Here is an 8,631-nt window from a genome sequence, read left to right as displayed (position 1 = left end):
TTAGACCTATGGTTAGATTAAAGATGGACTTAATTAGAGAATTGACTAAATCTAATCAATTGTTGTCTTAGATTAGGTCAAGGATTCTCTAGATCAATTACAATAGTTGTAGTTGGTCAAGTCTATGTCTTTAACGAGAACCAAATGGACTTGATTCTTGGCTAAGCGATCTAGCACGAACTGTTAGGTTGATCTAATTGAAACTAATTAAACCAGTTGATGTCTAAGGTAAACCAGACCGGTGGTTTTTAATTGGGAGCCCGCTTACCTGGCCATTCATGATGGTGTCTAAGGCAAGCTTTGGCAGACCCTCCCACTGATCGAACTTACCTGGCCTCTTGGTGAAATTATGTTTTGATCGGATCACTTGACTATTCGAGCTGACCCATGTCAGCTAGGTAAATCAGTGTGACTGATTTAGGTGCTCCTAGACCAGCCCTTTTAATGGTCTCCCTTAAGCTGACTTGGTGAAGTCAGTGAGAGGATCATGATAAGCTGGTTCATCTGACCTCATCCTCTATATTATTTAAATCCTCTAAAATTATTAGGTCCTTAAAATGATAAAGTTATGGAGATAACTGAGTCATAGCCTCCCATTAAGGTGTTTGATAATGAGTCCATAAACTCAATAATCATTGCAGACCCAAAGGCCTGGTGCTTGTTGACTAATGGAATTATCACTCATCATATGACGACTTGGAAGTATCTCTCTAATGGTGGTTAGGTGAGCCAACCAAAGTTGGGCTTAATCATTCGTTGGTTAGATATACCAAGTATGATCATGTTAATGGTTGGACCTAACTGGATCCTTACAGTGGAGGCCAAAGCCTACTGATTAGGTTTCTGGGGCAAAATTAAAATTACTAGAAATTATTTAGAGAAACAATTGGTTATGAACCTACCCTTAGATGTACATGGGTTGGCCAACCAAAGTTGGGCTTGTGTGCAGTCTAAGTGGATTCTAGTACCCGCTAAAGAATTAGGATAATTCCTCGAATTGGAGGTAGAGGCTACCAATTCGAATAAAATAGTGGGAGAAACTTTTGATTAAAGTTCAAATCTTTAGGTTTAATGAATCAATTACTAATTAGGTTATGGTTCTCCTTTGTGCAAATATGGCCACTTCCCTATCACTCCGATCATTGTTGGACAATGATAAGTTGGTGGGATCCAACTTCGATAGCTGGTATCGAAAGTTGAAGATAGTCCTGAAGCATGAACGGATCCTATATGTGATATTAGATCCTGCACCTGAGGAGCCAGCTGTCAATGCATGTGGAACAGTCAGAGACACTTACCAGAAGTGGCTCAGTGACCGGACCACGATGTGCTGTATCATGCTAGCTGCTATCATGAGCGACGAGTTCAGTCGCGGATTCGAGACGGCTCAGCCAAAGGACATGCTTCAAGTGTTGGAGGATACCTTTGGCACACCCGATGACGTAGAGAGGCACAAGACTAGTTGTGCCATCTTCAACGCCAAAATACGGGATGGAGTCTCTATCACTGATCATGTATTATACATGATCGAGCTGATAGAACGATTGAGCAAGCTCGGCTTTCCCTTGCATGAGCAGTTTGGGAAAGATGCAATACTGAACTCGCTGCCCAAGTCTTGTCTCCCATTCCTCACTCATTATAGAATGACAAAGCCTGAAGTAAACTACCATGGGTTAATGGGGTTGCTTCAGAACTTTGAGAAGGATCACCAACTCCTCAAGGAGTCGGTGAACTCAGTGAACTCAGTGGGAGGTTCATCTTCTGGTTCTCGATCCTTTGAGAAAGGAAAGAAGAACAAGAAGAAGAAAGTCAAGAAGGTGCAAGTTCAGGCTGGGACATCTATGCAGAGCCAGACCAAAAAGATCAAGCCTGATAAGAGTCTATTCTACTGGCAAGCACCCTAGATTAGATAGTGTGTCAAATATCTACTTATGGCATTGGAGGCTAGGTCATATAAATATGAACAGAATAAACAGGTTGACTCAAGAGGGAATCCTCAAAGTCAGTGATTGTGAATCACTTCCAACCTGTGAGTTCTGTCTTCTTGGTAAAATGACCAAGTCACCTTTTACTGAAAAAGGTGAGAGAGCTACTGAGCTCTTGAGCCTAGTACATACTGATGTATGTGGGCCCATGAGCACCAGTGCTAGAGGTGGATATTTCTACTTCATAACTTTCACGGATGACCTATCCCGATATGGATATGTCTATCTGATGAAACATAAGTCGGATTCATTTGAAATGTTCAAACGATTCTGAAGTGAAGTAGAAAAATAAACTGGAAAGAGTATTAAAACTCTTCGATCTGATCGAGGAGGAGAATACCTTTCTAGTGAGTTTCTCACATATCTAGGAGAGAATGGGATTCTCTCCCAATGGACTCCTCCAGGAACACCACAGCATAATGGTGTGTCTGAAACGAGGAATCGGACTTTGTTAGACATGGTCCGATCCATGATGGGTTTTTTGCTAGCTTGCTGATATCCTTCTGGGGATATGCACTCGAATCGGCCTGTTATCTGTTAAATAGGATTCCAAGTAAGTCTGTAATTAAGACTCCATATGAGATATGGACGGGAAGTAAGCCAGCACTTTCACACCTTAGGGTTTGGGGGTGCCCGGCCTATGTCAAACGATTAGTCACAGACAAACTTGGACCTAGGTCTGACAAATGCTCATTCATAGGGTACCCCAAAGAGACAAAAGGATATTTTTTCTACCATGCTGATGAACAAAAGGTGTTCGTCAGCCTTAAGGCAATCTTTTTAGAAAAGGAGTTCCTTGGTGAAGGAACCGTTGCCTCTAAGGTTGAACTTGATGAAGTTCAACAGGTAGAAGGACCGACACCAATAGCTGAACCTGAGTCGGATATGATTAGATCACATCTGGAGCCCAATATACCTGCACCATTAAGGCGATCCGGTAGAGTACCGCGTCAGCCGGACAGATACTACGGTTTCTTGGTCCGGGACGGTGATCCCATCGAACTTGATGAGAATAATGAGGATCCGATCACCTATATGGATGCTATGCAGAGACCTGATTCCGAGAAATGGCTTGAAGCCATGAAATCCGAAATGGAGTCCATGAAGGTCAACGATGTATGGACATTGGTTGACCCACCTGAAGGGGTTAAACCCATTGGGTGTAAATGGGTCTTCAAAAGGAAGAGGGGCGCAGACGGAAAGGTAGAGACCTATAAAGCCCGTCTGGTTGCCAAGGGGTATCGTCAACGTTATGGTATTGACTATGACGAGACATTTTCCCCTGTGGCAATGCTCAAATCTATTCGGATAATGCTTGCAATAGCTGCCCATCTGGATTATGAGATCTGGCAGATGGATGTAAAGACAGCTTTCCTGAATGGAGAGCTGACTGAAGAGGTGTATATGATACAACCTGAAGGGTTTACATCCACAGATGAGTCCAAGGTGTGCAAGCTTCAGAGATCCATTTATGGATTGAAGCAAGCTTCTCGGAGTTGGAACATGCATTTTGATAAGGTGATCAAAACGTATGGCTTCATTAAGAATGGAGAAGAGCCCTGCATCTATAAATGGGCAAATGGTCCAGTTGTGGTATTCCTTGTCTTGTACGTGGGTGACATTCTCTTAATCGAGAATGACATCCCCGCACTACAGGGAATAAAAGTTTGGTTGTCATCACAGTTCTCCATGAAGGACTTGGGTGAAGCATCCTACATCCTAGGGATGAAGATCTATAGGGATAGATCTAAAAGGATGCTTGGGTTATCCCAGTCCATGTACATAGACACTGTGCTGAAGAGGTTCAGCATGGAGAATTCTAAGAAGGGCTATCTACCGATAGGCCAAGGAATTTCTCTCTCTAAGAAGGATTGTCCGACAACTCCTGAAGAGAGAGAGCGTATGAGTAGAGTCCCATATGCTTCAGCCGTGGGATCTATCATATACGCCATGACATGTACAAGACCAGATGTGGCATACTCACTAGGAGTAGTGAGTAGATACCAATCTGATCCTGGAGAAAACCACTGGAAAGTGGCTAAAGCCATCCTTAAGTATTTGAGAAATACTAAGGACCAATGGTTGGTTTATGGCGAGTCAGATGTGAAACTTGTGGGGTTCACAGACTCCAGCTTTCAATCTGACCATGATGACAGCAGGAGTGTGTCGGGTTATATCTTTACTCTGAATGGTGGAGCCATCTGCTGGAAGAGTTCCAAGCAGCATACTGTGGCAGATTCTGTTTGTGAAGCGGAGTATATCGCAGCATCAGATGCTGCGAAGGAAGCTGTGTGGCTGAGAAAATTCATCAACGAGCTCGGAGTAGCACCCTCCCTCGATGGTCCAGTCTTGCTCTACTGCGACAGCACTGGTGCCATAGCTCAGGTGAAGAAATCCAAAGCACATCAGCGGACGAAGCACATCTTGCACCGCTTCCACCTGGTCTGGGAGATCGTGGATCGAGGTGACGTCGACCTTCAGAAGATCGACTGAAAGGAGAACCTAGCCGACCCCTTCACTAGAGCCCTGGCAATAAAGGAGTTCGACAACCACAAGTCGAAGATGGGTATTAGATACTGTGCCGAGTGGCTTTAGGACAAGTGGGAGTTGTTGGGAAATGTGTCCCAAAAAGCCAATCGTCAAGCTGTTGACGGTTGAGCAACCAAGTATTGTAATTGATTTGTTAATAAATAAAATATATTTGGCATTTTCATCATAAGCTTTCATCTTCTAATGAACTCCGTTGTTATGATGAAGTCCTTAGGACTATTTAAGTTCGATAAAGAGAGGATTTATCGATTAGTCCTTAAAACTGTTCACGACCAAATGATAGGCTGTTAATAAGGACGACAGCTTCTATCAAGCATAGGTCGCTGTAGGCCATATGGGTTGGTTGTCCTCTTAACCAAGGAGTGTGGAGACACTGGTATGGCATACAGGTGAGATGTAAGGGTACATCGTCATTGAACGTGACCAACTCCAGAGCATTCTACTGTCGAGAATGTCTCTGATGGATATAGGTATAAGTGTCCCTTAGACTTGAGATCACCTCAGTGACTTGCAAGCAACTCACTGTGCTTTGGTACTGGACTAACTGAATTTCTAATTCAGGGATGGAAGGCTTCTGGGCACAGTCAAGTACTTGCAAAGTCAGAGTGTGATCGAGATGGGATTGACCACTCCAAGAGTTGGAGAAGAATGAGTCGCTGTATTTCAATTTAGCAAAACCTTGGCCAGGGTAATCCATCAGATAGATTTGATATTTTGAAATACAATGTGGACAACCTGATCAGAGTTGACAGTTGAGCTCTGGGGTGTCCTATGATCATTTTGGTCAAGGGGATGAATTATATGAAAACTATATCCGCATGGGTTCTAAGGATGTTGTTCTACACATTCGACCTATCCGGTCGTCGGGTACCATTGCTAGATGGTCACTTCGATTGGTATAAAAATTTGTTCCTATGCTACCGGCTTAGGTTCGGACCTATGAGGTCACACACATTAGAGTTCATGATCCGATCGGATGGTTGATCAACGATTAAGAATCGTTCTAGGGTTAAATGATCAATACGATTGACATTTAACCCAGTGCAAGTGTTGTAGGAGGATCGATTAGTAATTCGATTGCTAATTGGCTTAATTTGATTAAGCCAATGGGCTGAGATTAAGTCTAATTAAATATGATTTAATTAGATTTAGTTTGGGCTTGATTGGATCAAGTCCAATTGGTTTATTGGATAAGCCAAGTGCAAGGAAAAACTAGTCCTAGTTCAACTAGGACTTGGGTCAATCTAATTTCTAATTTGATTAAAAAATTAAATCAGATTTAAATATAATTTAATCTGATTAAATTAGGTTCTTAATTGGGTTAAGATCTATTTTAATTGGGTTGATCTAATTTTGATTTGATTTGGTTTGGGAAACCAAATTAAAACAAGTTATGAGACAGAATCCTAGTAGGACTAGGATTCCACCTTGCGCCACATAAGCCTTCTCCACGCCCTCTCTCTTATTCAACGCCAATCTCCACTTATTTTGTGCAACAAAAGCCCTCTCCCAGATCTCTCCCACGTTCACAAAAGGTCTCCTCTCTTCTTTCTTACATGGAAGGTGATTTGGATCAAATCTAAAAGGAATAAGTTTGGATTTCGAATTCTATGAGATAGAGTTTTAGAAATCCAAAACTCTTTCAATTTTGCACCGAATTTATCCAATTTTTTTTGGAATTTTCGTGGCTTTTAGGGTTTATATTGTACACCCTTTTCTAGTGATCCATGCACGAAAATATGGAGGAGGTGCTCAAGAGTTGGGCGTCCCTTTACTTGCCATGTTTGGATAAGCCTTGACTAGGTGTTTGACCTAGACAAGGACTCTATCATATCTCTCTATATAAGATGAGTTTATTCGTGAAATTTTGAGAGGAGATAGTTTTTTGAGAGGCCTTTCTGCCATCCAAAAATCAGAGAGAAATACCTTTGGGTCGTGGAGATATAAAAGACGCAAGTTTGGGTGTCTAGAGAGAAAAACGTGAAGAAGAAGAGGGTCTTCTTCTAGGGTTTCTATTTTCATATCTTTCCTCCTTCCATCTTGAGTTTCCTGAGAGCGTCTCAGATCTGAAACTCCTCCTTCTACTTTCCATATTAGGAAGAGTCCAAATCAAGAAGAAGGAGGCACCTGATCAACCATCAAAGAAGGATCAGCGCAGTACTAGCATACTGTGCTGATTTCCTGAAGCAGGACTTCTGATCAAGATTCGTGGGCTCGTGTGGACGACTCCTAGAGGCCGGACGCATGTGCGGCTTGCAACATCATCCTTAAGCCTGGATCAGCGAGGTTAGAGCGTCTAACTTGCAAGGTAATAGATCTGATCTATTATTTAATACATACATTAGATGTAGCTAGTATAGAAACATGTTGATATGATCAACATGTAATTCATACTATATTTATATATATTTTAATTTTTGATTTAATGCTATGTAATAATCATGTAATAGGATCTTAGATCTAGGGATTTTCTGATCTTAGAAAATAATTTTGATTTATTTTAGTCTTCCGCTGTATGATCTTGAAAAAGTTTCAAGATCTAACCCTGAAACCCTAGATCTGGTTCCTTCAAATGGTATCAGAGCCAGGTTCTTTATTACATGATTATTTATACATGCTTAGATTATTTTTTAGATTAGATCTAATTTATAATCTGATTATTAAATCTGAAATTAAAATTTTAGATCAATCACAAACTGCAAGGTTGTCCTGCTGTAAGGTTTACCCCTTACAGTGCAAAGGTTGTCCTAGTTTGTGTAGATCTATCTTTAATCATAAATTTGTTAGTTATGATCTAGATTAAATTTATGATTTATTTGATTTAAAAGATGTTTAAATCTGAAATAAAATCTCTTTGTTAATAATTTTTGTGCAAAGAAATTGTTTAAAGTTGAAATTGTTTCAATTACATGAACCTGTTTAGATTAGATCTAAAGTAGTTTCATGTTTATTTCACTTGCATCTTGATTCGGAATCAAACATGCAATATGGTTAATAGAATCATATTGTAAAATTATTTTACAAATATGAAAATGATTTTTTGAAAAGCCAAACCCAACCCTCAGCCCAAAACTTAATTAAGAATTAAGAAGTTGTTTGATTAGGTTCTAGGATTGTGAATTGAAGAACCTAAGACACAAATCATAACACATTGGGTTAATGGGTTAGTGAAAACTAGGTCCATTAATTGGGTTAGACCTATGGTTAGATTAAAGATGGACTTAATTAGAGAATTGACTAAATCTAATCAATTGTTGTCTTAGATTAGGTCAAGGATTCTCTAGATCAATTACAATAGTTGTAGTTGGTCAGTCCATGTCTTTAACGAGAACCAAATGGACTTGATTCTTGGCTAAGCGATCTAGCACGAACTGTTAGGTTGATCTAATCGAACTAATTAAACCAGTTGGTGTTAAGGTAAACCAGACCGGGTGGTTTTTAATTGGGAGCCGCTTACCTGGCCATTCTGATGGTGGTCTAAGGCAAGCTTTGGCAGACCCTCCCACTGATCGAACTTACCTGGCCTCTTGGTGAAATTATGTTTTGATCGGATCACTTGACTATTCGAGCTGACCCATGTCAGCTAGGTAAATCAGTGTGACTGATTTAGGTGCTCCTAGACCAGCCCTTTTAATGGTCTCCCTTAAGCTGACTTGGTGAAGTCAGTGGGAGGATCATGATAAGCTGGTTCATCTGACCTCATCCTCTATATTATTTAAATCCTCTAAAATTATAGGTCCTTAAAATGATAAAGTTATGGAGATAACTGAGTCATAGCCTCCCATTAAGGTGTTTGATAATGAGTCCATGAACTCAATAATCATTGCAGACCCAAAGGCCTGGTGCTTGTTGACTAATGGAATTACACTCATATGAGACTTGGAAGTATCTCTCTAATGGTGGTTAGGTGAGCCAACCAAAGTTGGCTTAATCATTCGTTGGTTAGATACACCAAGTATGATCATGTTAATGGTTGGACCTAACCGGATCCTTACAGTGGAGGCCAAAGCCTACTGATTAGGTTTCTGGGGCAAAATTAAAATTACTAGAAATTGTTTAGAGAAACAATTGGTTATGAACCTACCCTTAGATGTAA

Source organism: Elaeis guineensis, chromosome 9 (assembly GCF_000442705.2).
Source record: "Elaeis guineensis isolate ETL-2024a chromosome 9, EG11, whole genome shotgun sequence".
NCBI lineage: Eukaryota > Viridiplantae > Streptophyta > Magnoliopsida > Arecales > Arecaceae > Elaeis > Elaeis guineensis.
Note: the sequence above shows the minus strand (reverse complement) of the source record.